At 43.0% G+C, this 27,692-nt stretch overlaps 1 long non-coding RNA gene across 3 annotated transcripts in view; it reads right to left on the bottom strand.

The window, feature by feature from the left end:
• Positions 1-2,117: 2,117 nt before the first annotated feature.
• The window catches only part of LOC141107253 (uncharacterized), a 35,764-nt gene continuing 10,189 nt past the window's right edge, over positions 2,118-27,692 (bottom strand). For 2 of the 3 annotated variants that reach the window (XR_012235841.1, XR_012235839.1), the window contains 2 exons: positions 14,287-14,472; positions 2,118-2,960 (listed from right to left, as the gene is read on the bottom strand). This is a non-coding gene — a long non-coding RNA (uncharacterized lncRNA). Of the gene's footprint in view, positions 2,961-14,286; positions 14,473-20,386; positions 20,528-27,692 lie in introns of those variants that run through there. The other variant, XR_012235840.1, reaches the window with a different exon arrangement.

Genomic DNA, 27,692 nt, shown 5'->3' on the forward strand with positions numbered 1-27,692 from the left:
TTGGATGATACAATCAGCAGAGCTTCCCCTCATTTCAGATCTACCCCTCAGATTTACAGTGACTGCACTTCCAAGTGCACTTGTAGTGCAAAGTGGATTTGCCTTTCGTAAATAACCCTCAATAGAATCCCAACTGTAGCTGGGTCTAGCAATGATATACAGTATGCCAGTGCTGCCTGAAACAAAGTGACACTACTCATATTTTTTTATAAAAAATAAATGAAATATATGTCTAAACATAAGCAGAATCTACCTTCAGCTCTCTCTTCCAACTCCCAAGTTCCCAAGTTCTGTTCTAGGGTGGCTACATCGGTTCTCTATGCCCCCTTGTGTATGTAAATGTAGCTACCTAACCCTCACCTACTTGCCCCTGAGATTCAGCTCTATGGGAAATATAGTACACATAAAGCAGAGTGACCAGAAAAAAACGACACTGCTCGCTCTACTCTAGTAGCAGTGAGGTGTATCAGTACCGAATAGGGAGAGTGCACAGGACAAAACAGAAGCCTAAAAACAATGGTAGGAGACCAGTGTTGCCAACCGTCAGTATTTTTACAGTAAATGCCAGTGACAAGTTGCTGGTAAAAAATATAGCTGTGACTGCTACAGTGTGTTTGGGCAGCGCCAGCGGATCTGGTGGAGGAAGTGCCTAAATGTGTTGGGTGATGTCATGGTGCAAGGGAGCCGAGAGGAGTGGCTGGAGCCTCGTCTGCGGGACAGGAGCAAGGCAAGCCGGAAGCGGGACTGTCAGTGCTGTTTGGACTGATGGGACCACCTAGCATGGATAGAGACTGTCACTGTGACTCAGGAGTGGACGTAACATGTCGGTGAGGTGTCACCATCATCTGTGCTGCTACACACTGCTGTCAGTGTCACTATGAGAGTCATTTCATGTGTGTGTGGGTCCTCTCCTTGAACTACTTACCTACTATATCAAAAATAAAATAAATATGTTTTTTGCTTTATTATCTACATTAAATCACATTGCTAATAGCATATTGTGCCTGTTTGTAATTCTAAATACTGAAATGTGTTCTTAAACCCGTAATTTTGTAACTTTTGGAAATGCCAGTAAAAACTTGGATGTGCCAGAACATTTTGGGTGACGTGTAAGTAAACTTCAATCTGGTAGGTTGACAACACTGTAGGAGACTTAAAAAAAAAAAAAAGCTATGTCCAGAGCCGAGTAGACTTGATATTTTAGAACAATCAATGTTAAAAAATGTTTGCGTTTAGTATCACTTTAAAGTGGCAAAACAATACTGTAGACCAGGTGTCTGGCAGCCCTCCAGCTGTTGCTAAACTACAAGTTCCATGAGGCATTGCAGGGCTGACAGTTACAAGCATGACTCCCACAGGCAGAGGTATGATGGCACTTGTAGTTTTGCAACAGCTGGAGGGCTGCCAGTTTGAGGCCCCTGCTGTAGACCTATCAGTCATACAGATCATTTGGTTCACATTCATCCCAAAGCAGTACCTTCCTGTTTTCTTCCTTTTCTTGTCAATTTCCATTACTTTTAGGAAGTCTCCCCTTCCAAAAAATACAGGTCATCAAAACTAAATTAACAGCAAAGACACACAGGGGTTGATTTACTACAGGCAATTAGACTGTGCACTTTGCAAACTGCAGTTGCACTCTTCAAGTGCTGTTGCTCCAGAGCTTAGCAAATGAGGTAAAGCTTCACTTTGAAAAGAGTACCTGATCACATGCAAGGAAAAAAAAACAGCATATTTGCTTGTACATGATTGGATAATGGAAGTCAGCAGAGCTTCTGCTCATTTACTAAGCTCTGGAGCAACTGCACCTGCAGAGTGCAACTGCACTTTGCACAGTCTATTTGCCTTTAGTAAATTAACCTCACTGTGTGCATATATATATATATATATATATATATATATATATATATATATATATATATATACATATATATATATATATATATATACACACACACACACACACACACACATACATATGAGTTATGATGGCCATACACATTTAGATTTTTTTTTTTTTTTTATCTGCTTGATTTTATTAAAACAAACAATCGAATAGCCATGATGTTGTATTTTTACTCATAAACAGACATGAAAGAGAGTAGCAAAAGAGATCCAAATAGCGTAATTCCGTTTATTAAAATAATTTGGAAAATTAAAAACAGTTACACTCACTTTTACATGGAGGAATGCAAGCAAAATACCGAATCAGCGTTAGCGTTTGTCTCTCCGGCCGTAAATGAAGTCACGATCTGCTGTCATCTGACTCGTTTCGCCCCTCCCACAGGTCGTTAGCAAAGGCCTTCCCTTTTATTGCTCTTTTATATGGGCGCTGTAAACTGCTGCACAGCTAGAATGAGCGCCTTGTTTAGGTGAAAGGAGCTGCGTGCAGACAGATCATGTTTCCGTATAGGCAAAGCTGCTTGTGCTAATGTTACAGGCATGCAGGGGGGGTTAGAATTTGATCTTCAAACCTTGACAGAAACTTTTTTCCTTATTCAGAGTCACATCTCTAGAACAGGTTGGGGACCCCCAGTATAGACAACATTAGAGCTTGCAGAAAAGATCCATTTATGTTGCATATAAAGCTTTACAAATCCTTGACCAAACACCGTATGCAATTATTGAAGTGAATCTAATGCCAAGACTCTTTTTTTCAGCTTTGGAGAGATTTTACTGAGAAATTTGTAACACACAAGGATTAAGGGAATCGTTAACTTTGCATCTCATTTAATATAAATGCAGACCATACCATCTGTCCACATTGGAGTTCCTATAAATCTTTATTACAGAAGTAGATATTTTTACACAAGTTTTGGATCTGTGCCTGCATTCATCAACTATTTTCAGCCCATTTATTTAAAACAATGCAGTTTTGCAGAATCTAGTTATTCAAACTGGTTGCTTCCCTGTAGCATTTTGTCTTTTGCTTCTGTATATGTTCTTCAGTATGAGCGCCTAAGCTGCAATAATAAAAAAAAAAAACTTTATACACTCATTCATTATGGCCAATATACCCATATTACAACTTTTTAAAGATGAGTAAGAAACTTTTACCACCAATGTCCTTGGACAGTATATATATTTACACTGTAGATATCTGCAAGGGTCAACATCAGCGAAAGAAGGACACTGGAAAACCACTTTTTCTTTTCAGAGCAACAGGTTTGCTTGAAAGTATATGTAAATCAATCATTTTTTTTTCTGATTTGGATAGAATAGGGAAGGGTTAAAACCCTTGTCTTTTTTTGAATCTATGTTGCATTGGGGTGATTTCCCTACACTTCCTGTCCTGTAGACGACAGGAGGTGAGAGGAAATCTCTCCAAGGTGAAAGAAATGCTATCTTAGACAGTTGTCACTGTAATATCTAGATTCTGTAATTTACTATCTTTTTTGTCTTTTTTTGACTCAAAACATTATTATTTTTTCCTTACTTAGGGATAACAAGCCCCCCACAAATGTTCTGTATTAGATCTGATCCAACATTGAGACCCTTCCCCCAACCTCACATACTGTAGCTGCACTTAAGTCTGACTTTTGGTGGGAAACAGGGAAGGAGTCAAGTGTTTCCCAATACCCAGAGGTACTAGGTTTTTGCTCAGTGGAGATCATAGCGCTAAGCAGTTGTGCCACCCTTCCTCCACCCAATGGACAAAGTACAGAAGCGCATTAACCCCTTCCTGCCGCCACCTCCCAGCCCTTTAAGAGGTTCTTAATGCCATGAGGCAGAGGCGGGCATTCTGATCATGACCGCTGTGATTGTCTTTCACATCGGTCACATGATCGGAAAGTTCCCGATCGCAAGTGGACATCGGGAGCTTTCTGGTGCCCGCAGTACTGCGCTGGAAGCACACAGGGCACACTCTCTTAGCACAGAAATGTTTACATTTGGGGCACATATAAGCGGTCTCTTGGCGTTAAAGCCCACTCGCTGAAATGCGGCATATATGCATAGGGCCAGTAGGAAGAGGTTAATAACAAAAGGTCAAAACTAGGCTGAGGTGCATAGATAGAGACAAGACCCAGTCCCTAATACAGTACATTTCTACATAAAAAACAAATGCCCATGGGTTGTTTAATGGGTCACTTCAAAATAAAGTACCAAAGTTACAAAAATATATAAAACATTTTTTACATCTTTATTTTATTATTTATTTGAAAAATAAAGATGTAAAATAATTTTTTATAGAATTTTGGTACTTTATTTTGTTTTCAGATATTTTTGTAACTGTGGTACTTTATTTTGATGCGACCCCTTAAAAGTTCAGTGGGAATTTGTTTTTTTATGTAGTTAATAACAAAAGGGCATATATTTGAACCTTTATAGTAGAGTATAAGTGTATGCCTTTATTTTTAGTAAATTACGGTAAAGTGCACATGCACAACTCTCCTGGCATGCATGTGTACCCATTTAAACACTCACGCCCATGAGGAGCAAACACATAGATCCATGGAAATGCATGTGGCTATCACTAAATGTGCTGGAGTGTTCATATCAAGGGTGTCAAATTCAATTTCATCTTGGGACGCATCAGCAGTATGGTTGCCCTCAAAGGGTCTGTTGTATCTGGGGTGCGGTACGTACCCAGTACAGAGTTTAGAATTACGCTACGTACGGAGTGCGTTATGTGCAGAGTTCAGGACTGGGTTATGTAGAGAGTGAAGGGTTTAAGGTTGCGCTATGTGCAGAGCAAGGTTCAGAGGTGCGCTATGTGCAAAGTGCAGGGTTCAGAGGTGCGCTATGTGCAGAGTGCAGGGTTAAGGGGTGCGTTATGTGCAGAGTGCAGGGTTAAGGGGTGCGTTATGTGCAGAGTGCAGGGTTCAGAGGTGTGCTATGTGCAGAGTTCAGGGGTATGCTATGTGATGAGTGCAGGGTTTAGGAGTGCACTACATACAGAGTGCAGAGTTTAAGGGTGTGCTGTGTACAGAGTTTAGGGGTGCACTATGTGCAGTTTGCAACCTCAACCCCCCCCTCAAAGTTTCCTCACATCTCTCTCTCTCTCTTACCTGGCTTTGCTCTAGTACCACTCTGTGTAGGCAGCTCTTCCTCAGTCTTGCAGGGAGATATCTCTCTCTCTCAGATTCTGGAGATTTGTCCCCACCGTGCCCCACCGTGTGTACAGGGATCTGTTAGTAGAATGCTTCTGTGTTTACAAGTGACAGCGGGAACGGAGGGTGAGAGTTGGAATGGCGTGAATAGAGCTCTGCCATGTTCTGGCTGCAAATCTGGGTGAGAGGAGAGGGCAACATGACAAGGCCTGCTGGGCGGCATTGGGTCCGTGAGCCTTGTGTTTGACGTATGTGGTTCATAGAATTGCACAGACAAGTGCATTGTAACCCTTCTGTGGCCAGACTTTTACAAAAGGGACATGGTCATAGTAAATTTGTTTGTAGAGGAACACCGACTCCCAGATAGCATTCATAATGGCTTTGTGTCAATATATTTTACCTGTTTTTAACCTGGCATCACACATTTTTTTTATGCTAAATAAGGGTGTGTGTTCACAGATTCATGTTTGCTTCAAGCCTGTTTTACATTTCTATACAAGTCTATGAGAAGGCAAAACCTGCTTAAAGCAGATCAAATGCAAGCCAGAAGGAAATTAACTGCTGGTCAAATGCACTTGACAAAGTATTTTGATCTCAGAAGTGTCTGGAACTGATGTCAAATGAATGCTATGGGCTCAAAGCCCATTGTCAGAGGTCCTAATGCATGCTAAGTGTGCTAGTGTAAAATTCATAGCTATACTTACCTCCTACAGAAATCACAAAAACACCACAAACAATACCTTCATCTTACTGAAGAGGGAATGACCCTTTAAAAATAAGGGTAGCCGAGTGCCTTGAGTATAGGGTTAAAATGTACACATTCAAATAGAGTTCAAATCACTATAGGTTTAGTTATGTTACTCGTCCTGTTTACCATGTCAAATGTGGAAATAAAATGGGTTTATGTTATTCAAAGTGCTGTGGAAAATGGAACACAGGGAAAGTAGAAATTTAAACTGCCCCTATTTTATACAACACAATATAACAGAAACACTGGTATGTAATCACATACTTTATTAAGATTGAACTCAGGGCATTTATAAAAATTCACCATGCAGGGCCCCCTTCCGCTGCATTGCAAGGGGAAACTGGTCATTTTGACTAGGGGGGGGGGGGAGGGGGGGAGCGCAATAGGCTGTGATACCTTATTCTATACTGGCAGGTTTCCTTCCCACTGTACAACAGGTCACCAAAAGCTGCTTCCCATCACCACTCTTCCTGTCACAGCCTCTCCAATATCATCACATACAATGCAGGATTGAGGAGGTAAAGGGACCACCCACATAGGTTGGAGAGCAGTGAAGAACAAATTCCTGAAGTTTGACTTAGAAGCATACTGTATGTATAGCCAACACCTCCCTGGTGGATAAGACTTACAACCCCTGTCTGGTTTTATTTTTTTCTTTCTGTGTTTACTTTATTCCACACTCTGGCAGGCTTCTTCCCTGCTATACATCTGGTCCCCAAAAGTTTATTTTTGACACCCCTCCCGTCACAGCCTCTCAGACATCTTTTATGTACTGAATTATGCTTGCGGATGTGAAGGGACTACCCACATACTAGGAGGATTTGGCTATACATACACTTCACATGCCAGTATATTCCCCGCATTAAAAGAGAAGTTTGACATTTTTTCAAGAATCATACTAATCTAGGTGCTTGCAGCATTGGTCTGATGCTGCATCTGTCTCCCGCCGACAGATAATCGAGTGATCAAAGACCACTGATTGCTCAGTTCTCAGAGCTCTGTGAGCAGAGAGCTGGTGGCTGTTAGGCATGGGCTCGCTGCTCTGCTCCCCCACTCCCCCTTACTCACTGGAGCACTGGGCTGCGGAGGTGGCAGGGATGGCTGGTCCAGGCTCTCAGCAGCTCGCTGAGAAGCTGACCCAGGTGCCGCTCCAGGATTGTGGGTGGGTCCTTGGACCAGCTCTGCGACCAGAGCGTCAGCCCGCTGTCTGCTGAAAATGGGTCACAGGAGTGAAAAACAAACTGCACTCCTGTGATCCACAGGAGAAGTACAGCCAAAATAGCTTTGGCTGTACTTCTCCTTTAAGCTAAATTGACTCAGCCCCACTTTTCTACAGGGCATTTCTTTCATTTTTTGCACATGTTAAAGCAGAAGTACAGCCAAAGCTGGTTTAGCTGTACTTCTCCTGTGGATCACAGGAGTGTAATTCATTCTGCACTCATGTGATCCATGTGATGTTGGCTGACGTCACAGAGTCGCTCCAGGCTGTGGAAAGATCGCATCTAATAGACCCCCAATGTCTCCCCTGCCCTCTAATGCACCTATTCAAACACAGATCATGTTTAAATAGCTGCATCTTCTGCTACATTAGCTGAGGAATGACAGCTCTGGCCCCGGAAGTGATGTAATACATATCACTTATGGGGTTAGTAGTTGCAGGAGAGATCAGGAAATTTTCCTACTATCACTGGGGAAGTAGTTTCCTGCATGCCCATTCTTCCTGGTGGGGACGAACACCTCTTTGAGAACCCCGTAAAAGTGAGGGGGCAGCTAGAACTGTGAGCTTGAGTAAACCACTTGTCTACCCTGCCGTTTATAAATGTACCTTGGTAGACAGGTGGTTAAGCATGCCCCTCCTGCATCCCGCAATGCAATTGCCTCAATTCACAAAGCTTTAACACAAGAATGCAAATCTTTATAATAAGCCAGGTGATTGAAATCTTCTAATGTCATTGGACTCATAGCAAAAAATGACTGCCACTTTTTGTAACAATGTCTGGTTATTCTGGTTGTTAGCTTTGTGAACTGACTTCAGTATGTCACCAAGTTATCTAATTTGCACTGTGAAGAGTCAGACATGCATAAACTGTATCTAAAACCAAAATTAATTTTTTTGTTCCCGTTTTGAAAAGAGCGGTAAAGGGGTTTGAACCCTATAGAGTTTTTCTCACTGTGTCCCACTTGGGGTGATTCACCCTCTCTATTTGTCCCTGTGAGCATTGTCACCAGGACTGAAAGTGACGGGAATTCCAAAACTTTAAGTTGACATCACAACAAAAATACAGAGAAAATCTTCCAATGGGGACACTGGTTCCCTGCTGTCTAAAAGGTAATTTCCACAATTTTGGGGAGATTTGCTGTCATGTCCTGTTGTGTCTATAGGACAGGAAATGATGGGAATTCTCCCCAATGGGACACAGAAGGCAAAAATCCTGACAGACACTTGAACACTTCTTTACTCTATCCAAAGTAATTAAAAAAAAGTTTAGGCTTTATACTATACTTTAAGTATCTACTTGTAGAAAAGTTGGTATTTGCATACTACATCAGGCACAGGTGCTTCTAGGGCTTGCTGAAATGTTTGCTTGCTGTTTGATATCAGAGCTAGTTATTATGTCATGACTAAATATTTGCTTTACAGCTAAAATCCAGGCAGTCAGCCAAATGCATGTCCTCTCCTGAAATTTACACAGCCCTGCCAGACAGCACATTCAGGGTGTTGACTGGAATTTGCTCTGCTGCAGTAAAGAAATAGAGCTCTCTGCACCCAGCATGTGACTGGACTTTTCAGGAACACCACCAAATAATAGTTCATCTCTCTGCTCTCTCCACCTGTCAGCAGGTTCCTTTTTAGCTGGTAAGTAACTGTTGTACAATTCATTGGGCCACACAGCAAAATTTTGTGGGTAACCCCCAGTGAACTCTCTCTGACACCTGGCAATGTCAAGTGGCACAACAGTGTAATTGATCCTAACATAAAGTTGGGCAGGCCATTCATTATGCAATTTTCTTTCCTTCAACCATGGGTTAAAAAAAAAAGAAAATAGCTTGATTCCTCTTTCAGCATAGTCAGGGAGGTTTCCCTGCTGTCAGAATACACTGATCCCTGTTGGCCACTGGCAGTGTTTGAATAAAAAAACCATGACAGGCTGGTTCATCTTTGTATGTACATATACTGTATGTATGTGTGTATCATATATACCGTATTTATTGGCGTATAACACGCACATTCATTTTAAGAGGGAAGTTTCAGGAAAAAATCTTACATTTTAAATAAGGAACTTTGAAGCAAAATAAAGGTCAGTGCCCATCTGGAGCCTCACCAGTGCCATCAATGCTGCCTGATCAATGCCCATCTGCAGCCTCACCATTGCCATCAATTCAGCAGCCTCACCATTTCCATCAATGCAGCAGCTTCATCAATGCCTTCAATGCAGCAGCCTCACCATTGCCATCAGTGCTGCCTGATCGATGCCCATCTACAGCCTAGAGGGGACAGGGAGGGGGGTGCTATGAGCGCCGACAGATTACATACAGTGAGAATCTCCTATGATAGACAGAACAGTGGTCCAATGGCGGCCCAGGAGATGGGACTTCCTATTACAGAGGCCGCCAAGTAAATAGGAGATTCTCACTGTATGTAATCTGACGGCGCTCATCCCGCTCCCCTCCCTGTCCCCTCCGAGGCAGCTAAAATTGAAGTATTGGCGTATAACACGCACACACTATTTGCACACGATTTTCATGGTGAAAAAGTGAGTGTTATATGCCAATAAATACAGTATATATTTTATTGATTATTAATTATTAAAATGGGTTACCTTGGTACAGAGTACCAGAATATATTGTATGTAAACACAATATATATATATATATATATATATATATATATAATATCATTTTTCTGCAATATAATATTTTGGCCCACTGCGTACTTCATTTAAAGTCCCACTTTTTTGCTTTTTGTCCTGGTTGTACTAAAGTTGATCAATAGATCGACTTCAGTAAAATAAGCCTGCCCATACTGTAGATGGATCAAAATTTGGCCAGTTTCTGCTGCACCGGACGAATTTCGATCCATATATGGCTGGCTTAAGTCTAAATCAAAGACAGGCAGCATTTCCAACTCTTTCACCCCAGCCAGCAAGTTTGGAACATTGTGATTTAGTAGTCTGTAAAAAAATAAAAAGCTTATAATAATAATATTTTAATTTTATATTACATAATTGCCATTGCTCCTATGCACAATAAGTGTATACAAATAATCCACACTTCTATAACTTTTTATCAGAATTGCAAAGCTCAAAAGTATTTTTTTTTTTTTTTTAAGCTATGAAGACACTCTGGGAATATACAGCCCAAAGAATACTATGTTAAACTGGCAATCGCACAAAGATTTATTTTGTTCAACCACGGGACTCCATTCATGATACACAGCACAAATTAAGTCTCCATTCACACTTGTACAACTTGTCATGTGACTTTGGACAGAACGAGTCGCATGACAAGTTGCAGCCATTCCTTTCAATGGCACCTGTTCATATTGGTGCGACTCAAAGTGGTTGTAAACCCTTTACAACCACTTTTTGCTACAGGTAAGCCTATAGTAAGGCTTAACTGTAGCTACCCTGGATATCTCCTAAACATGCATGGTTTAGGAGATATCCTCTGTATCTGCATGTGCCGACATCAACGGCACATGCACACTGAAGCAACGGCCCATTATGCCTTTGTCTTACAGGTTTTGTTTTTTTTGTTTGTGTGGGTTTACAACCACTTTAACCACTTGCTTACTGGGCACTTAAATCCCCCTCCTGCCCAGACCAATTTTCAGCTTTCAGCGCTGATGCACTTTGAATGACAATTGCGTGGTCATACAACACTTACATTTTTATCATTTTTTTTTCCCCACAAATAGAGATTTCTTTTGGTGGTATTTAATCACAGCTAGGATTTTTATTTTTTGCTAAATAAACAAAAAAAGATGGAAAATGTGAAAAAAAATGTTAATAGTTTGTTATAAAATTTTGCAAACAGGTAATTTTTCTCCTTCACTATTATGCGCTGATGAGACGGCACTGGTGGGCACTGACAGGCCGCACTGATGGGCATAGATAGGCACAGTTAAGGCGGCACTGATAAGCACAGTTAAGGCAGCACTGATGGCTACTGATGGGCCCTGATAGGTGGCACTGCTGCCTATTGCTAGGTAGCACTGGCAGAGGGCACAGGTGGGCACTGATGATCTGGCGGCGCTTGCTGTGATCGGGACTGATGTCCCTCTCACAGCCACCGGTGATTGTTTTGTTTTTTTCTCCTCACGCTGTCAGCGCGAGGAGAAAAAATAGCCGATTACCGGCTCTGTTGATGTAACATGATCAGCTGTCATTGGCTGACAGCTGATCATGTGGTAAGGGGTCGGGATCGACCCCTTACTCCGATCTGTGATCAGGCGAATCTCACAGACTCGCCGATCACAGAGCGCGCCGCGCGCACTCTGCAGGGGGCGCGCAGGCCGCTTGTGCACAGGGCAACGTCAATGGCCGAAGTCCCGGCAAAGCAGGTCCGTGCTGTAGCCGTCATTCGGCTATAGCGCGGATCTCTAGTGGTTAAAGTCCCAGTGATTTTGAAAAAATCCACAAGTGTTTTTTTTAACCACTACTATTCCCTTGTGTTGGCTTTTGAAATGTACAAATGCAGCAATTTAGAAATTAGATGAAAGTTTTAGCACTGGGAAACACTTTTTGAAAGATAAAAAGTGCATTTTATATACAACTATATAGATCAAACCAAAATGAGGGACAAATGAGGAGGAAAGAGGGACAGAGGGACTTTGCTCAAAGTCAGGGACAGTTCCTCAAAGTCAGTGGACAGTTGGGAGTTATGTCCATAGAGTCTTTTATAACCCTCAAAAATTGTTCTCTTGGGGTCGTCAACCTTCACCTAATTGCCCTCATTGTAATATGTATACGGTATGTTAATTAATATGTTATGACACTGTCCTAAACCATTTCCATTAGAAAGATATATATCAAATTTTATCCAAACTTTGTTTAATTCAGACTCCTGATCCTAAACTTGCCCCACTGGGTATATTTCCAGAGGGTTGGCCATTATTTTCTCAGACAATTTTATTTACCCCTTTGTTATTTCTTGCCCGTAAGTTGATTTCTATGCTATCTTCTAACTCGCCAACTTGTGTTGTGGTGGTGCATAGCGGTAAATGCTGTGCTGGATAGACAGTGACTTAATTTAAAAGCACAGGGGTTGTATGCATCATTTAATAATATCTGGTCTTCTTGGAGATATATATATATATATATTCCACTAGTGTGGATAATCTCTTTGCTTCTGTCGATAGTGTTGCTGCACTATGATGGGTCTATGGTATGGAATTTAATTGAATCACTGATTGTTCTGTAAGGTTAAACATTTCTCAGTAACTGCTATATACCAGAACAAATTATTGTTATTTTTAAATATATTTATTGGAAATAATTATTTTATTTATTTTTTGTTCTGTATAGGTATTTGTGATGCGCATTGTTTGTATATGTGCAAGAAAAAACAACAACTTTAAACTCAATAAAAAAGTATTTGATTGAAAAATATAAAGTTGCATCAAAGTCTCACTGTAAATTGTGTGGCTTTGGAGTTGCATTAGTGTGAATGGAGCCTAAGGAATATCCCCTGCAGACTGTTGTATTCTGACAGCCGGCACCTGAGGCTGTCAGAATACTGGACGATGACTGCATCTGATTGGATGTAGTCACTGTTCGGCTGACTACCGATTTCCATCCGGCTCCTTTGATAAAAGCTATTTGAACACCAGGCAGGTGGTGTCGACAGGAGCATCCATGGCTTGAATTTTTGCTGATTTAGCAGGGATGAGCCAAAATGTGAGCCTCATGGCAGCCTTTAGGCATACAGCAATAATATCAAAGTGCTGGCCAGAAACTCTAAAGACAATAGATCTGCTCAAAGGTAGTGGGGAGGCAAAGGTGATTGTTGACTAGCAACAGCATGAGCCTGAGCATCTGACCTCAGCTCTTTTGGAGTAGAGGCATCGTATAACCTACCTAGTGGGGACCCTTGTAGGGAGATGTTAGGCTGCAATTTGTCCACTCATCTGAAGTTGGCACTGTGTTGCTTCTTCAGGCTGGCAAGCCATTGGGGCTAATTTGTCCCCAATAATGGGCTCATGGCAGACATCTTGTGAAAGCTGGCATTTCCTATTGAGTACCAAAATCCAGCAAGATTTGGGCAGCCATCTTGACACAAGTGCTTAAATAACAATTTCTCTGTTGTTCAGTGTTTTTGCAGTGTGGGAGTAGGTCATGGATCAAGCCCTACTTGTAAGAGAAAGTGTTGAAGCAGTATTAAGTAGGGGTACCTGACAAGGAGGGAAAGAGTGGGGTTTCCCTTACAGGGCATCTCTTCCTCCAGCTTCTTGGAACTGTCCCTCAGCCAGATAAAATGCAAAGCATTTGGGGATCTCAGGGTGACCCAGTAATCTGGATTCCTCCTCCAAGGAAAGTGCCCCTCTCCTCATTCTGTGGTCTATAATCTTATATTATATTGTTTTTGAAAAAGTGCCTTGTTGATGGATAGTACCTTTCTGCTGGTAGACGTGTGTAACAAGCAATATATGCAGTGCCAAATCTCTAAACTATTTTATTTCTGTGATCATTACATTTCTACCTTAAACAGGGGCATTTAAACATCAACATGTGTTGACTCCTAATTCTTAGGTATGCTGCTTGGGCCCTGCTCACACACTTCCCACCATTGGGTCCTTGATGGCTCATGTGTATGTAGCACACCTGTTTGCCTTAAAGTGCTCACCCCAACTGATCTACTGTACAGGGGATTAGAAGAGGCTGACACCAAGTCAGATTCATGTACTTAAAGAAGATCTTTGTCCATGCCATAAAAATTACAACAAAGGTGCCTTTAGAAATGTTAATGACAATCTACAAGCATATACTGTACATATAGATAATTGCAGGTTTTTTATTTTTTGCATACTTTATTTTTCTTTTCCTTCTAATTCTTCTCAAAGATGCCATTTTTGTTAAGAGCAGATCGATCCATCTCCCTTTACTTCCTTCAACTCTGCCTAGAACTCTGGGGTCTGCCTCCTTGAACATGTACATGAACTTCTCAGGATGCATCTGTGAGGTCAGGGTTACATAACCAGTGCCTCACTCAACCAGGAAGTGGAAAAACAGCAACTATGTTTAAATAATGAATGTAAGATAATTTAATTTCAGCATGCAAAACTTCATGCTGATGTGATTTTTAGTGAAAGCTAGAAAAGGTCAGCTTTAAGCTGGAAGCATTTAAAAATTACATTAAATGATTTTAAATAAATACTTAACAGGTAATTCCACTTCCGTGGGGAAAACGAATAGCAAATGAAAAAAATAATACTATAGCATATACAATTGCGACACAAGTCATATTATATTGAATGTTATTAAAAATTACCTTTCATTTTCAATCTGCAGTCGCTGTAATTTTCTGAAAATGCAATGCAATATGGCTACCTGGAGTTATTCTGTACACAGAATGTGTACTGACCACTCCCCAGAAACATCATTTCCTGCTTGTGTGATTGGCTCACCAATTTTCCCAGAAGTCTGCCTAAGATATAAGTCAGATTTCAGGCATCCCCTACAACAAAATGTTATTTTTGGTGAGATACTTCCAATAGGAACACATGTAAAGGTATGCAGATCCTGCAGTTTTCCTCATTAGAGCACTACAGCTGTAGCAGCTGACTGATAATTATAAAACCGCTCCCATTAAACCCAGAGGCACAGAGGAACAAACACGGCGGCACCGTTTCTTCAGACTAACAAAAGGTAGGAATCTTCAACAAAGGTTGTTATAATCTTTCACCCAGAGGGGAATGTTTTTTCTCAGCAGAGTTACTCTCAAAAGAGTTACGCTTTAATCAGTCTGTGTTTTATATATGCATATAGATACACTTTAAAGAGGAGCTCCAGGCTCCTGTAGAAAAAATTTAAAGCCAGCAGGTACAAATACTGTAGCTGCTGACTTTTAATATTAGGACACTTATTGTACCTGTCCAGGAATTTAGCGGTGTCTTCATTGGGTGCTGCCGCCGCCATCTCCACTAAGGGAAACTGGTAGTGAAGCCGTGTGGCTTCACAGATGGTTCCCTATTGCACATGCGTGAAGTCTGCTGCACTCTCTGATTGGGCCGGCTGCGGGAGAAGGAGGAGGGGGGCTGAACTTCCAGCTGAGTTTGCCGCTGCCAGGTACCTGCTTCCCCTCCCCCCCAAAAGCTGCCAAAATGTGGCAGCTTCCCCTTTTAGGTGGAGCTCCACTTTAAGTAATATATAAATTATATAAATACTGTATATACATGTTAACATACTTTCACGTTTTCAACTTGCATGTTTACATGACAAATAAATTAGTTGTTGAGATATCAGTCATGTCATATTTTCTTCATGTTAGAAAAGTTTATTAAAGCGGTGACAGAAAAAGACAGAAAAATTAAAAGTCAGCAGCTACACATACTGTAGCTGCTGACTTTTAATATTAGGACACTTACCTATCCTGGAATCCAGCGATATCGGTACCCCAGCCAATGTTTCCACTGGCTCTCGGGTGCTGCCACCGCCATAGCCTGTAGGGGAAACTGGCAGTGAAGCCTTGAGGCACTTTTCCTTCCGGCTTCACAGCTGATTCCCTATTGAGCATGCACAAAGCACGCTGCGCTTTCTGAATGGCCCAGTGGCGGAGGAGGAGGAGGGGAGCCGAACTTCTGACGTACCTAGCCGAAGCGAGGTCCAACGGAGGTGGGGACAGGTACCTGTCAAAAACAGGTACCCGCTCCCCCCCCCCCGAAAAGTGCCAAATGTGGCACCGGAGAGGGGGAGAAGACACTCTTGGGAGGGGGAGAAGGCACTTTTGGGTGCAACTCCGCTTTATAGAGTAAACTTGTTATCAGATCATTGGTTGATATTTTCTTTCTATTCTTACTCCCTGCTGTGTATTATGTAACAAAAATAAGGAAAATTGTTGTCCATACTTACCGTAATTTTCCTTTCCTGGATCCTCCCCATGTCAGCCTACTATGGGTCAGCTCCGCCCCCTCTGACCCCTCCAGCACCACCTCTTTTCTAGCCCATAAAGGGCGGCTGGCTGCCCACACCAGTGTTAAAAAAAAAAAAAAACGCACCTTGCGACGGAAAAACTGGGTGGGAATCCTCCGGCTGACAAGGGGAGGATCCAGAAAAGGTAAATTACGGTAAGTATGGACAATAATTTTCCTTATTCCTGGACCTCTCCATGTCAGCCTACTATGGGATGTACCAAGCAATATTAAGAAGGGAGGGAAGACAAAAAAAATAAGCCAAACCCTCAATGCAATGCTACTCAAAATTTTTAATGGGCAACAGCCGCCGTAATACTGTAGAGCCAAATGTTTCCTCAGGCGGACAAGCCATATTAAGCTTGTAATGCCTAATAAAAAAAAAGGTGTTGGGCACGCTCCAGCTTGCTGCTCTGCAAACGATCTCAGGGGCGACCTTCGCGTATGCCCAGAATGCTGCCATACCCCTCGTCGAATGTGCTTTGATCTCTGAAGGAGAAGGAAGGCCCGGCGTTTTGTATGCAATATGCATGGTCTTGACAAACCAGGAAGACCCAACTCTGGATGTTGCTGGCATTCCCTTTTTAGGCCCCATTGGAAAAACCTACAGCTGATCTTGTTTGCCAAAGCCTTTAGTCCATTTCAGGTGGATTGAAACCGCAGAGACCAGATCTAACCTACTCCACTCATCAGCTGTATCCGCCGGAAAGGCTGGAAGAAAGACCTCCCAGTTCATACGAAATTATGTGTCCACCTTAGGTAGAAATCTCAGTATCGGCCTAAGGACTACCTTGTCTGGGAGCACCAAACAATATGGTTCTTTAGATGAGAAGGCGCACAACTCGGAGTCTCTTCTGGCTGAGGCCACGGCTAGTAAAAAACAAAACTGTTAAAAGAAATAATGAACAAGAGAAAGCTTGATCAAAACGGAGGAACCAGCAATGTTCCCAAGACTAGTGTTAAGTCCTCTTTTGGAAAAAACGATTTCAATGGAGGTCTGATTTCTATGGCTGCACCTAAAATAAATAAATAAATAAATAAATAAAAATCAGATCACCAACGGATGTAGAGCATATCTTGTACACGACATAGCCGACAAGGCAGGGATTTGACCCTTCAGGGAATTATAAGCTAACCCTTGGAGACTACTGGCATTGGTCGACACCACTATTGGTTCTGAGGCCTTCAACGGAACTCCGCTGGAAAGATTGCGAGCTACTGACCACCAACCAGGGACCAGATTATCGGAATTGGCAGATGATCCCACTGAAGAAGTTGCATTGAAACCTCCTTCTGCGCCACCTGACCCACAGGACTACTGGACCTGTGGCTGATAAAACCCCCAGATACTGCATGGATTCCTTCAGCATCATAGAAGGCCTGGCCATCACTGCTTTGTCTGAGACTGGATCCCCTGGACCTTCCTCTGAGGAAGAGAAACACGACCCCGATCCGTGTTGAATTGTACTCTCAAATACTCCAACATTTCGGTCAGATGCATCTGGCTCTTCCGAAAGTTGATCAACCAACCGAAACGAGTTATTGTTTTGCAGGTGAATTCACATGAACTAGAAGGAGCTCATTTGACAGACCCAGAAGTTGCATGTCATCTAGAAATATTTGCACTCCCTTGATCCTGAGAGTCGCAACAACAGCAGACAGTAGCTTTAAAAAACGAGTCGTGCAGAAACCGAATGGAAGAGATTAAAAAATGAAAATAAAAGCCTTTCACGGAAGGCCTGAGAAAGCGATGGTGAGATGAGTCTATAGAGATACGAAGATACGCATCCGCCAGATCAATGGAAACCATCCATCCAGTCTCCTGACTCCACAACCGAAACGATCGTTTCCAATGACTCCATTTTGAATGGTGGAACCTTCATGTAGGAATTCAGGACTTTGAGGTTAAAAACTGGTCTGAAACCCCCTGAAGCCTCTGGGTCAAAAACAGAGGGGGAACATACTGTTTGACCCAATTCATGCCTTGGAACCGGATGGATGCCCCTTGCTGCTAACAGCTCCCCTATATATCCTTGCAAACATTGCCTCCTTTCCAAATCCGTAGGAAGTCCAGTTTCTATGAACAAGGTCTGAGGGGGCCTTGTTCTGAACTTGAGACGATAACGTGATCGAATGATGGCTACAATCTAGGCATCATGTCATTTGTCCGCCCAAACCCCCCCTGAATTGGGCTAGTCTTGCTCCTACTTGAGAGGGTTAAGCGGAGACAGCTTCAGAAGGACTTATTTGAAGCCTTAGTATCTGTCCCCACTACTGCGATTTGTTGTGCGAATTGACACAAGCAAAGTCGCATGACAAGTCAAAACCCATGTATTTCAATGGTCCCCATTCTAATTGGTGTGACTTAGGTCACAGCGACTCCAAAAAAGGTTTTTTGCACTACTTTGTTCCCACATCTGTGCGATTTGTTCTAACATGGTTTTCACAGGTCGAATGATATCGCATCACAAATCGCACAGCAAAGTTGCAAAGTAAATCTCGCGATTCTGGGGATGCAGCAGTAGAAACAGCCCCAGGAGTTTTGCTGGCCCTGGGCTTGGAAGGTTTCTGAAAGGTTGAACCAGCTCCTCTCCACTGTCTGAAAAACTGTCTGTAAGCCCTGGCCTCTCTGAATCCTTCTTTGGATCTCTTGTTAAACCGAAAGGGCTGTTGTGTCTTAAAGAGCCATTATCTTTGCTGTCATCTTGACCTGGTCAACAGCCACAACTCTACAGCAGTCTGCAAGGAGAAGAACTGCCACTTCCCAGACTTTCATCCAAACATCCATCCACCAGCTCCGCTACCCACACTCTAAGGCTGGATTCACACCCATGCACCTCCAGTGCACTCCGCAGAACTGCACCACAGAACGTGTCCCACAGGAGACCATGATAAACGGACAGTAGTGCAAATCCACAAATCCGCAAAAAGCACCAAAAAACGCACAGGTGCGAACCCAGCCCAAGTGCTGCTGCCACAGGAGTAAGTGCTACCGCTGGTCTGCAGGCTGCTGTCCAAACTATACCACCTTTTAGGTCTGCATTTACTTTGCGACCCATAGGATTCCTAAACGAGACCAAATACTCCAACGGAAGCGTAATGTAGCGGGCAAATATACGTAATGAAGCATCCACCTTAGGCGTAGTGTCCCAAGGGGTACAGCTTTGATACACCATTATGCACATTAAGCTTCTCCTCAGGCCCCCCCCCCCCCTCCACTCATCAATTACTCTTTTTAATTTCAGAAATGAAATGGGAAGGAGGGTAACGATCTCTTTAAATATGGGTAGTATCTTTACTGTTTATTTGGAAGCGAAAATTCTTTCCTTAAAGCGGAGTTCCACACAAAAATGGAACTTCTGCTTTTCGGACCCCCCCCGCCTCCGGTGTCACATTTGGCACCTTTCAGGGGGGAGGGGGGGTGCAGATACCTGTCTAAGACAGGTATTTGCACCCACTTCCGGCATAGACTCCCATGGGAGTCTACGCCTCTTCCCGTCCCCACCTCGAAACACACAGCTCCCAGGAGAGAGCGGGGACCACTTGGGACGCGCAGCGTGACTCGCGCATGTGCAGTAGGGAACCGGGAAGTGAAGCCGCAACAATTCACTTCCTGATTCCCCCACCTAGGATGGCGGCGGCAGCTGCCGAGAACCGAGCGGTTTCTCTGCGTCGCCTGCCGACATCGCTGGACCCTGGGACAGGTAAGTGGCCATGTATTAAAAGTCAGCAGCTGCAGTATTTGTAGCTGCTGGCTTTTAATATTTTTTTTTTTTGGCGGTGTGGGTGGACCCCCGCTTTAACAGCCTCCACCAAGGGGTGAACCAGTGCAAAAATCAAACGTATGCGATTCTGAGACCATCTCAGCCTCAGATGGATCCGAATCGCTATCGACTTCAGAGTTAAAACGCACTGAAAACACATGATCTGAATCTGCAGATGGTGAAGATACAGCAGGATGAGAAGGATTCCTTGAAACACTCTTTAACCCTTCCTTGACAGCGTGCTTAATGTAGGATTTAACCTGGCGTGCTTTCACATCATTGTCCTGAGCCGTCTGATGTCTTGACCTCTCTTGGCTTGGGTCCAAGCGACTAAAGTGAGGTAAGAGCGAGGGAGATCTGGAATGCTGTGACAACAGGCATCTATCCAGCTGCATGCGACTTTGCAATTTGTCATGTCTAGTCCCTTCTTTACTCTTTTGAGGCTGGAATGCTGATTTGGAACCTCTTTGCGGGAGTTTATCTCGCAGTGGGCCCTTCTCTCTGTAAAACACAGGAGGATGTGCTCTCTTTTTAAAAATAAATAAATACAATTAAAATAAATTTCTCCATCCAAATCTTCGGTGCTTAAGGCAGCTAGGCAGGCAGGCATAATTCCCCAGTCCTAGAAGGTACAGGATAATAAAAATACTCTGACAGACAAGTAAATACAGCAGAAAGTACCTGGAAGGAAGCTTACCAGCGCAGAGCAGAGAAGCAGATTGACCAGCTGGAGGCTGAGATTAGCCTAGAGGACAGAATCAGCAATCAGCAGTGAGCATTCTGGTGTTTGCTAGACAACCCAAAGACTAAGCTACCTCTGACCTCACCTGCACAACTCTGAGCTTCCTGAAAGGAGTACATGTGGAGGAGGTGAACACCAGCGAGCCTAACCATGAACACACAAAAACATGGACGGAGAGAGTGCCAGCACCTGCCTAACGAAGGTATTTACAGTCATTTATACTGCCAGTGACCTTTGCCAGTAATACACAGTCATTTATACTGTACCATACAATCCCAGCACCATGGGAACCCACCTCCTCAGGAGATTTACAGCCTATATGGGGGGGGTCTTCTGAATCGGGAGAGGCTGAACCTGACAGGATGGATGGAGAAGAGAAAAAAAAAAATTAAAAATAAACTTTAAAAGGCATCCGGAGCAAGGACGAAAAAAGAACACTGGTGTGGGCAGCCAGCCGCCCTTTATGAGCTAGAAAAGAGGTGGTCCTGGAGGGGTCAGAGGGGGCGGAGCTGACCCATAGTAGGCTGACATGGGGAGGTCCAGGAAAGTAAAATATATTATACACAATATATGTATAAAAAATAAAATGTACATATAGTGCCTTGAAAAAGTATTCATACCCCTTGAAATTTTCCACATGTTGTCATGTTATAACCAAAAACGTAAATGTATTTTATTGGGATTTTATGTGATAGACCAACACAAAATAGCACATAATTGTGAAGTGGAATGAAAATGATAAATGGTTTTCAACATTTTCTACAAATAAATATCTGAATATTTGCAAACTAGAAATCTGACATGCTGGTGGTACAATCAGCCTGCTCATAGATGGATCAAATCTCTTATGTCTGCAGCCAGTCTTATCCAGGTGGTTGTTCAATTTTTAAATGCCCTTTAGCCCTTTACACAGTGTACACCAGGGAATTATGTGTTTACAGAGACAGTTGCGCATTTACAATGAAGAGGCGTGGAGTAGTCATTGTGGGGAAATCAATTCTGCAAATATAAACAGATAGCTAGTATGATTACTCTGTATCAAGAAACATTTACAAACAACAAACCTCTGTCAGGATCGTCCGTGAATTTCACATGCAGGCGAGCTGGGAACGTCAAAAGAGAAATGACGCTGGTCTGTGAAGCATACATTTTACAAAAGAAACAGGGAGCTCTGACAATGTATTATTTGTTGTACATCTTCCCAATGTATACTGTTAAATAATTGGCGCAAGACCCTGATCTGGTATCAGTTTCATCTTACTAAACCCAAGATAATATTCGTGTGCTTGTAAACAAACTGTAAACCCTAGGCCCCTTTCACACATGCTGTCCAACCAGGTCCGCCTGTGTTTTTCAGGCCGACCTGATTGGACACTCCATTCACCTCTATGGAGCGACGGATATCAGCAGTGACATGTTCGCTGACATCCGCCGCTATCTGATCCAGTTCACCAAATCCAGATGGATGGAGGTCCTATTTTCCATCCGCCTGGAGGATCGATTTAGATGGAATCGGATGAAAACGGACAGGTGGTCGTTTTTTTCTTGGATCTCCCCATAGAGGAGAACAGGAATCTGACAGGTCCATCTCTGCACAGTGAGCGGAGACAGACCTGTCATCCGCCTGCTCAGTGGGGATCAGCGTATCGATCCCTGATGAGCAAGCGGAGTTTGTCAAAACTGCCGTAAAACTAAGTAAAACAAATGCAATCAAAACTCAATAAGATCGAACAGACAGCAGCATCTAAATCACTGAGTAGGATGTGTAACAAGCTCCAACCAAACAATAAAAAGTATGCTATCTTTGTGCTAGGTATAAGTTAATAAATTACATAAGAAACACAATAAAAGTGCATTAAACATATGATGAACTCATCCTAAATTGACATATTTGTGCAAATAAAGTCTATATAAAATGTGCGTGTGTTGGGAGGGGCCTCACACGTGAAGATTCAATTACCCTGGTGGGTGTGTCCTTTACTGGGTGGGTCTAGGTGGGTGTGTTAGAAATCTTAGCTAGGTTATTTAAAGGCCTGAATTTGTGGTGGGTATTTGGCCTAGGAAAAGGAATCTTTCTTTGCAGTGTGTATAGTGGGTTACAAATAGATATGTTTTTGTGTGGTGAGGGGTGGCACATAATTCATGACCCACACCCCAAAGTCTGTTGTTAGATGATTACTTCTAAATCTCACATGTTAGACTTACAACTGCTTTGTAATGGTTTAGATGAGAAGGAAGGTTCCTGCTAATTCATTCCTGCTATGTGTGTCAATGTAGTTTGTACGCTGCCTTTTTGGCTTTTGTATTAATTTTGTCTGTTTTTGCTTATGATAATCCTGACATTTAACTTTTTAGGGGTTTGGGGTGAGGATCTCTGATCACTAAAAAGGTTTGTCATGGTTGTTGTTAGCCTGATTTGTATCCCTGCTTTTCTAATGTGATTTGTTTAATTACTTAACAGGTTCCCTACCGGCTCACGCACATATACTGCGGCAAAATGGCTCACCTGGGGGAAATCCCGTATGGGTACGTCCTTCCCCTTTTCAGCCACCAAAGGGCACAAGTGCCAGCACGGGGATTTGTGTGTGTAAACACACAAATCCCTGTGCTGTCAGAGGAGAGGAGACATGTCGTTTGTTCCTAGTAAGTAGGAGGGAACACACGTTTAACCCCTTGATCGCCCCCTAGTGTTAACCCCCCTGCCATTGACATTTTCACAGTAATCAGTGCATTTTTATAGCACTGATCGCTGTATAATTGTCAATGGTCCCAAAAAATGTGTCAAGTGTCCAATCTGTCCGTCGTAATGTCACAGATCGCAAAAATCGCAGATCACTGCCATTACTGGTAAAAAAATAAATAATAAAAATGCCATAAATATTTCCCATAGTTTGTAGACACTATAACTTTTGTGCAAACCAAAAATATGTAGAAGAATATATCGGGCTAAACTGATGAACATTTTTTTTTTCTATTTAAATTTGGGGGATATTTATTATAGCAAAAAGTAAAAAATTGTTTTTTTTTTTTCAAAATTGTTGCTCTTTTTTTTGTTTGTAGCGCAAAAAAAAAAACCCCAAAAAACGCAGAGGTGATCAAATACCACCAAAAGAAAGCTTGATTTGTGGGGAAAAAAGGACACAAAATTTTGTTTGGGTACAGCATTGCACGACTGCGCAGTTGTCAGTTAAACGCAGTGCCAAATTGTAAAAAGTGCTCTGGTCAGGAAGGGGGTAAAATCTTCCGGGGCTGAAGTGGTTAAGGACCAGACCTATTTTTCAAACTTGTTGTTTAGAAGTTAAAACCAGGTTTTTTTGTTTGCCAGAAAATTATTAGAACCCCCAAACATTATGTATTTTTTTCAGACACCCTAGAGCAGTGATGGCGAACCTTGGCACCCCAGATGTGTTAGAACTACATTTCCCATGATGCGCAACTACACTGTAAAGTGCATGAGCATCATGGGAAATGTAGTTCCAAAACATCTGGGGTGCCAAGGTTCACTATCACTGCCCTAGAGAATAAAATGGCGGTCGTTGCGATACTTTTTGTCACACCGTATTTGCACAGCGGTCTTACAAGTGAAATTTTTGTGGGAAAAAATACACTTTTTTAAATAAAAAAATAAAACAATAAAGTTAGCCCAATTTTTTTCCATTTTGTGAAAGATAATGTTACGCCGAGTATATTGATACCCAACATGTCATGCTTCAAAATTGCGCCTGCTCGTGGAATGGCGACAAACGTTGACCCTTAAAATTCTCCAGAGGCGACGTTTACAAATTTCTACAGGTTACAAGTTTTGAGTTACAGAAAAGGTCTTGGGCTAGAATTATTGCTCTCGCTCTAATTATCGCAGCGATACCTCACATGTGTGGTTTGAATACTGTTTTCATATGCGGGTGCAACTTAAGTATGTGTTCGCTTCTGTGCGTGAGCTCGACAGGACGCTTTACTTTTTTTTTTCTTATTTTTACTTTTTATTTTTACACTGTCTTTAAAAAAAAAAAAATGGGTCACTTTTATTCCTATTACAAAGAATGTAAACATCCCTTGTAATAGAAAAAAAAGCATGCAAGGACCTCTTTAATGTGAGATCTGAGGTCAAAAAGACCTCAGATCTCATATTTACACATAAAAGCAATAAAAAAAAACTTCCCCACTAAGACCATTGGGCAGAAGTGACGTTTGATGTTGCTTCTGCCATCCAATGGTATGGAGCCGAGTGGGGCCCATCTTTCCCTCACTCGGCTCCATGTCTCAGAGAGGAGAGGACCTGATCAGCTCCGCCGCTGCCGCCGGCTCCAGTAAGTGGGGGAGACCACCGGGGAGCGGCAGGAGGAGGCACTTCTCCCACCGCCGATAAAAGTGATCTTACGGCGAAGACCACTTTTATCTGAAAGCGGACTGCCCGCTGTTTAAAGAGATACTGGGGTTATGGCAGCTATCTGCTGCAATAACAGCGGTATTCAACGTCAAACAGCTGAAGTACAATAACGGAGGGCGGTCAGTAAGTAGTTAATGTGTCTAATTTTTTGTGTCCTACCCTTGTAGATTGTAAGTTCATTTGAGCAGAGCCCTTTTAACTATATTGTCAAATGCTGGAGCATCATTTCCATGCCTTTTATTTTTTGGTCAAAAGTGCATTAACCACTTAACAACCGGCCTATAGCCAAATGACGGCTACAGGGCGGTTGTTTAACTCTGGGAGGACGTCCAGGGACGTCCTCCCAGAATTCTGCTCTCGCGCGCCCCCTAGGGCGCGCACTCGAGAGCATCCGTGATCGCCGGGTCCACAGGACCCGGCGCATCACAGATCCCGGTAAATGGCCGCTGATCGCGGCCGTTTACCATGTGATCGCTCCGTCAAATGACGGAGCGATCACATGTAAACAAACCGGCGTCATCTGATGACGCCGGTTCCTCTCCTCCCCCTCTCCTCCCCTCCTGTGTACCGATCGGTACACAGTGACCGAAGAGGCGGATGGATGGATGGCTGCAGCGTTGTGGGCTGCATCTGTAGTGCCCACAGCGCTGCACAGAGACATCCAGCCATCCATCCATCCATGCTCAGCCATCCCTACTACTCTGCATGCCCTGCAATGCTGTGCAATACTCTGCAATACCCCGCAATACTCTGCCATACCCTGGAATACCCCGCAATACTCTGCCATACCCTGCCATACCCCGCAATACTCTGCCATACCCCGCAATACTCTGCCATACCCTGCAATACCCCGCAATACTCTGCCATACCCCGCAATACACTGCCATACCCTGGAATACCCCACAATACTCTGCCATACCCTGGAATACCCCACAATACTCTGCCATACTCTGCCATACCCCGCAATACTCTGCCATACCCTGGAATACCCCACAATACTCTGCCATACCCTGGAATACCCCACAATACTCTGCCATACCCTGCAATACCCCGCAATACTCTGCCATACCCCGCAATACTCTGCCATACCCTGGAATACCCCACAATACTCTTCCATACCCTGGAATACCCCACAATACTCTGCCATACCCTGCGATACTCTGCCATACCCTGCGATACTCTGCCATACCCCGCAATACTCTGCCATACCCTGCAATACCCCGCAATACTCTGCCATACCCTGGAATACCCCGCAATACTCTGCCATACCCTGCAATACCCTGAAATATCCCGCAATACCCAGCCATACTCTGCAATACTCAGTGATACCCAGCCATACTCTGCCATACCCAGCCATGCTCTGCAATACCCCACAAAAATCTGCAATACTCTGCCATAACCCGCAATACTCTGCCATACCCAGCCATACTCTGCAATACCCAGCCATACTCTGCAATACTCGGTGATACCCAGCCATACTCTGCAATACCCAGCCATACTCTGCAATACTCGGTGATACCCAGCCATACTCTGCAATACTCGGTGATACCCAGCCATACTCTGCAATACCCAGCCATACTCTGCAATACTCGGTGATACCCAGCCATACTCTGCCATACCCAGTCATACTCGGCGATACTCTGCAATACCCAGCCATGCTCAGCCGTACCCAGCCTCTGTATGTGGCCAGGCTGTGGAAGTCTCACACATGTGGTATCGCCGTACTCAGGAATAGTAGGAGAATCTATTTTGGGGGGTCATTTTTGGTATGTACATGTTATGTGTTAGAAATATTGTATAAATGGACAACTTTGTGTTAAAAAAAAAAAAAAGCGTTTTAACCACTTCCCGCCTTCCGTCATACGACGTCCTTGACTTTGTGCGGGGATATCTGAATGATGGGTGCAGCTACAGGCATCATTCAGATATCATCTTTTTCAGCCGGCGATTCCCTACACCATAAGAATGATCGTAGCGGCTGTTACACTGCTTGATCGTTCTTACGGGAGGCGAGAGGGGACGCCCCCCCCTCCCGCCGCCCTCCGGTGCTTCTACCGACTGCCGCTATGATCGAAGCCAGGATCTTTTTTTTTTTTTTTTTTTTTATTTCAGGAACAGCCTAGAGGTGAGATGTGGGGTCTTATTGACCCCATATCTCACTGTAAAGAGGACCTGTCATGCCATATTCCTATTACAAGGGATGTTTACATTCCTTGTAATAGGAATAAAAGTGATCAAAAATTTTTTTTTTTGGAAAAAAGTGTCAAACTAAAATAAATAAAGTAAAATGAACAATAAAAAAAAATAAATTTTTTTTAAAGCGCCCCTGTCCGTGTGCTCGCATGCAGAAGCGAACGCATACGTAAGTCCCGCCCACATATGAAAACGGTGTTCAAACCACACATGTGAGGTATCGCTGCGATCGGTAGAGCGAGAGCAATAATTTTGGCCCTAGACCTCCTCTGTAACTCAAAATTTGTAACCAGTAAAAAATTTTAAAGCGTCGCCTATGGGGATTTTTAAGTGGTGAAGTTTGCGCCATTCCACAAGCGTGTGCAATTTTGAAAGGTGACATGTTAGGTATCTATTAACTCGGCGTAACTTCATCTTTCATATTATGCAAAAACATTGGGCTAACCTTACTGTTTTGTTTTTTTTTAAAGCAAAAAACAGTTTTTTTTCCAAAAAAAACGCGTTCCAAAAATTGCTGCGCAAATATCGTGCGAGATAAAAAGTTGCAATGACCGCTATTGTATTCTCTAGGGTCTTTGCTAAAAAAACATATATAATGTTTTGGGGTTCTATGTAATTTTCTAGCAAATAAATGATGATTTTTACATGTAGGAGAGAAATGTCAGAATTGGCCTGGGTGCT

Source organism: Aquarana catesbeiana, linkage group LG09 (assembly GCF_042186555.1).
Source record: "Aquarana catesbeiana isolate 2022-GZ linkage group LG09, ASM4218655v1, whole genome shotgun sequence".
Lineage (NCBI taxonomy): Eukaryota > Metazoa > Chordata > Amphibia > Anura > Ranidae > Aquarana > Aquarana catesbeiana.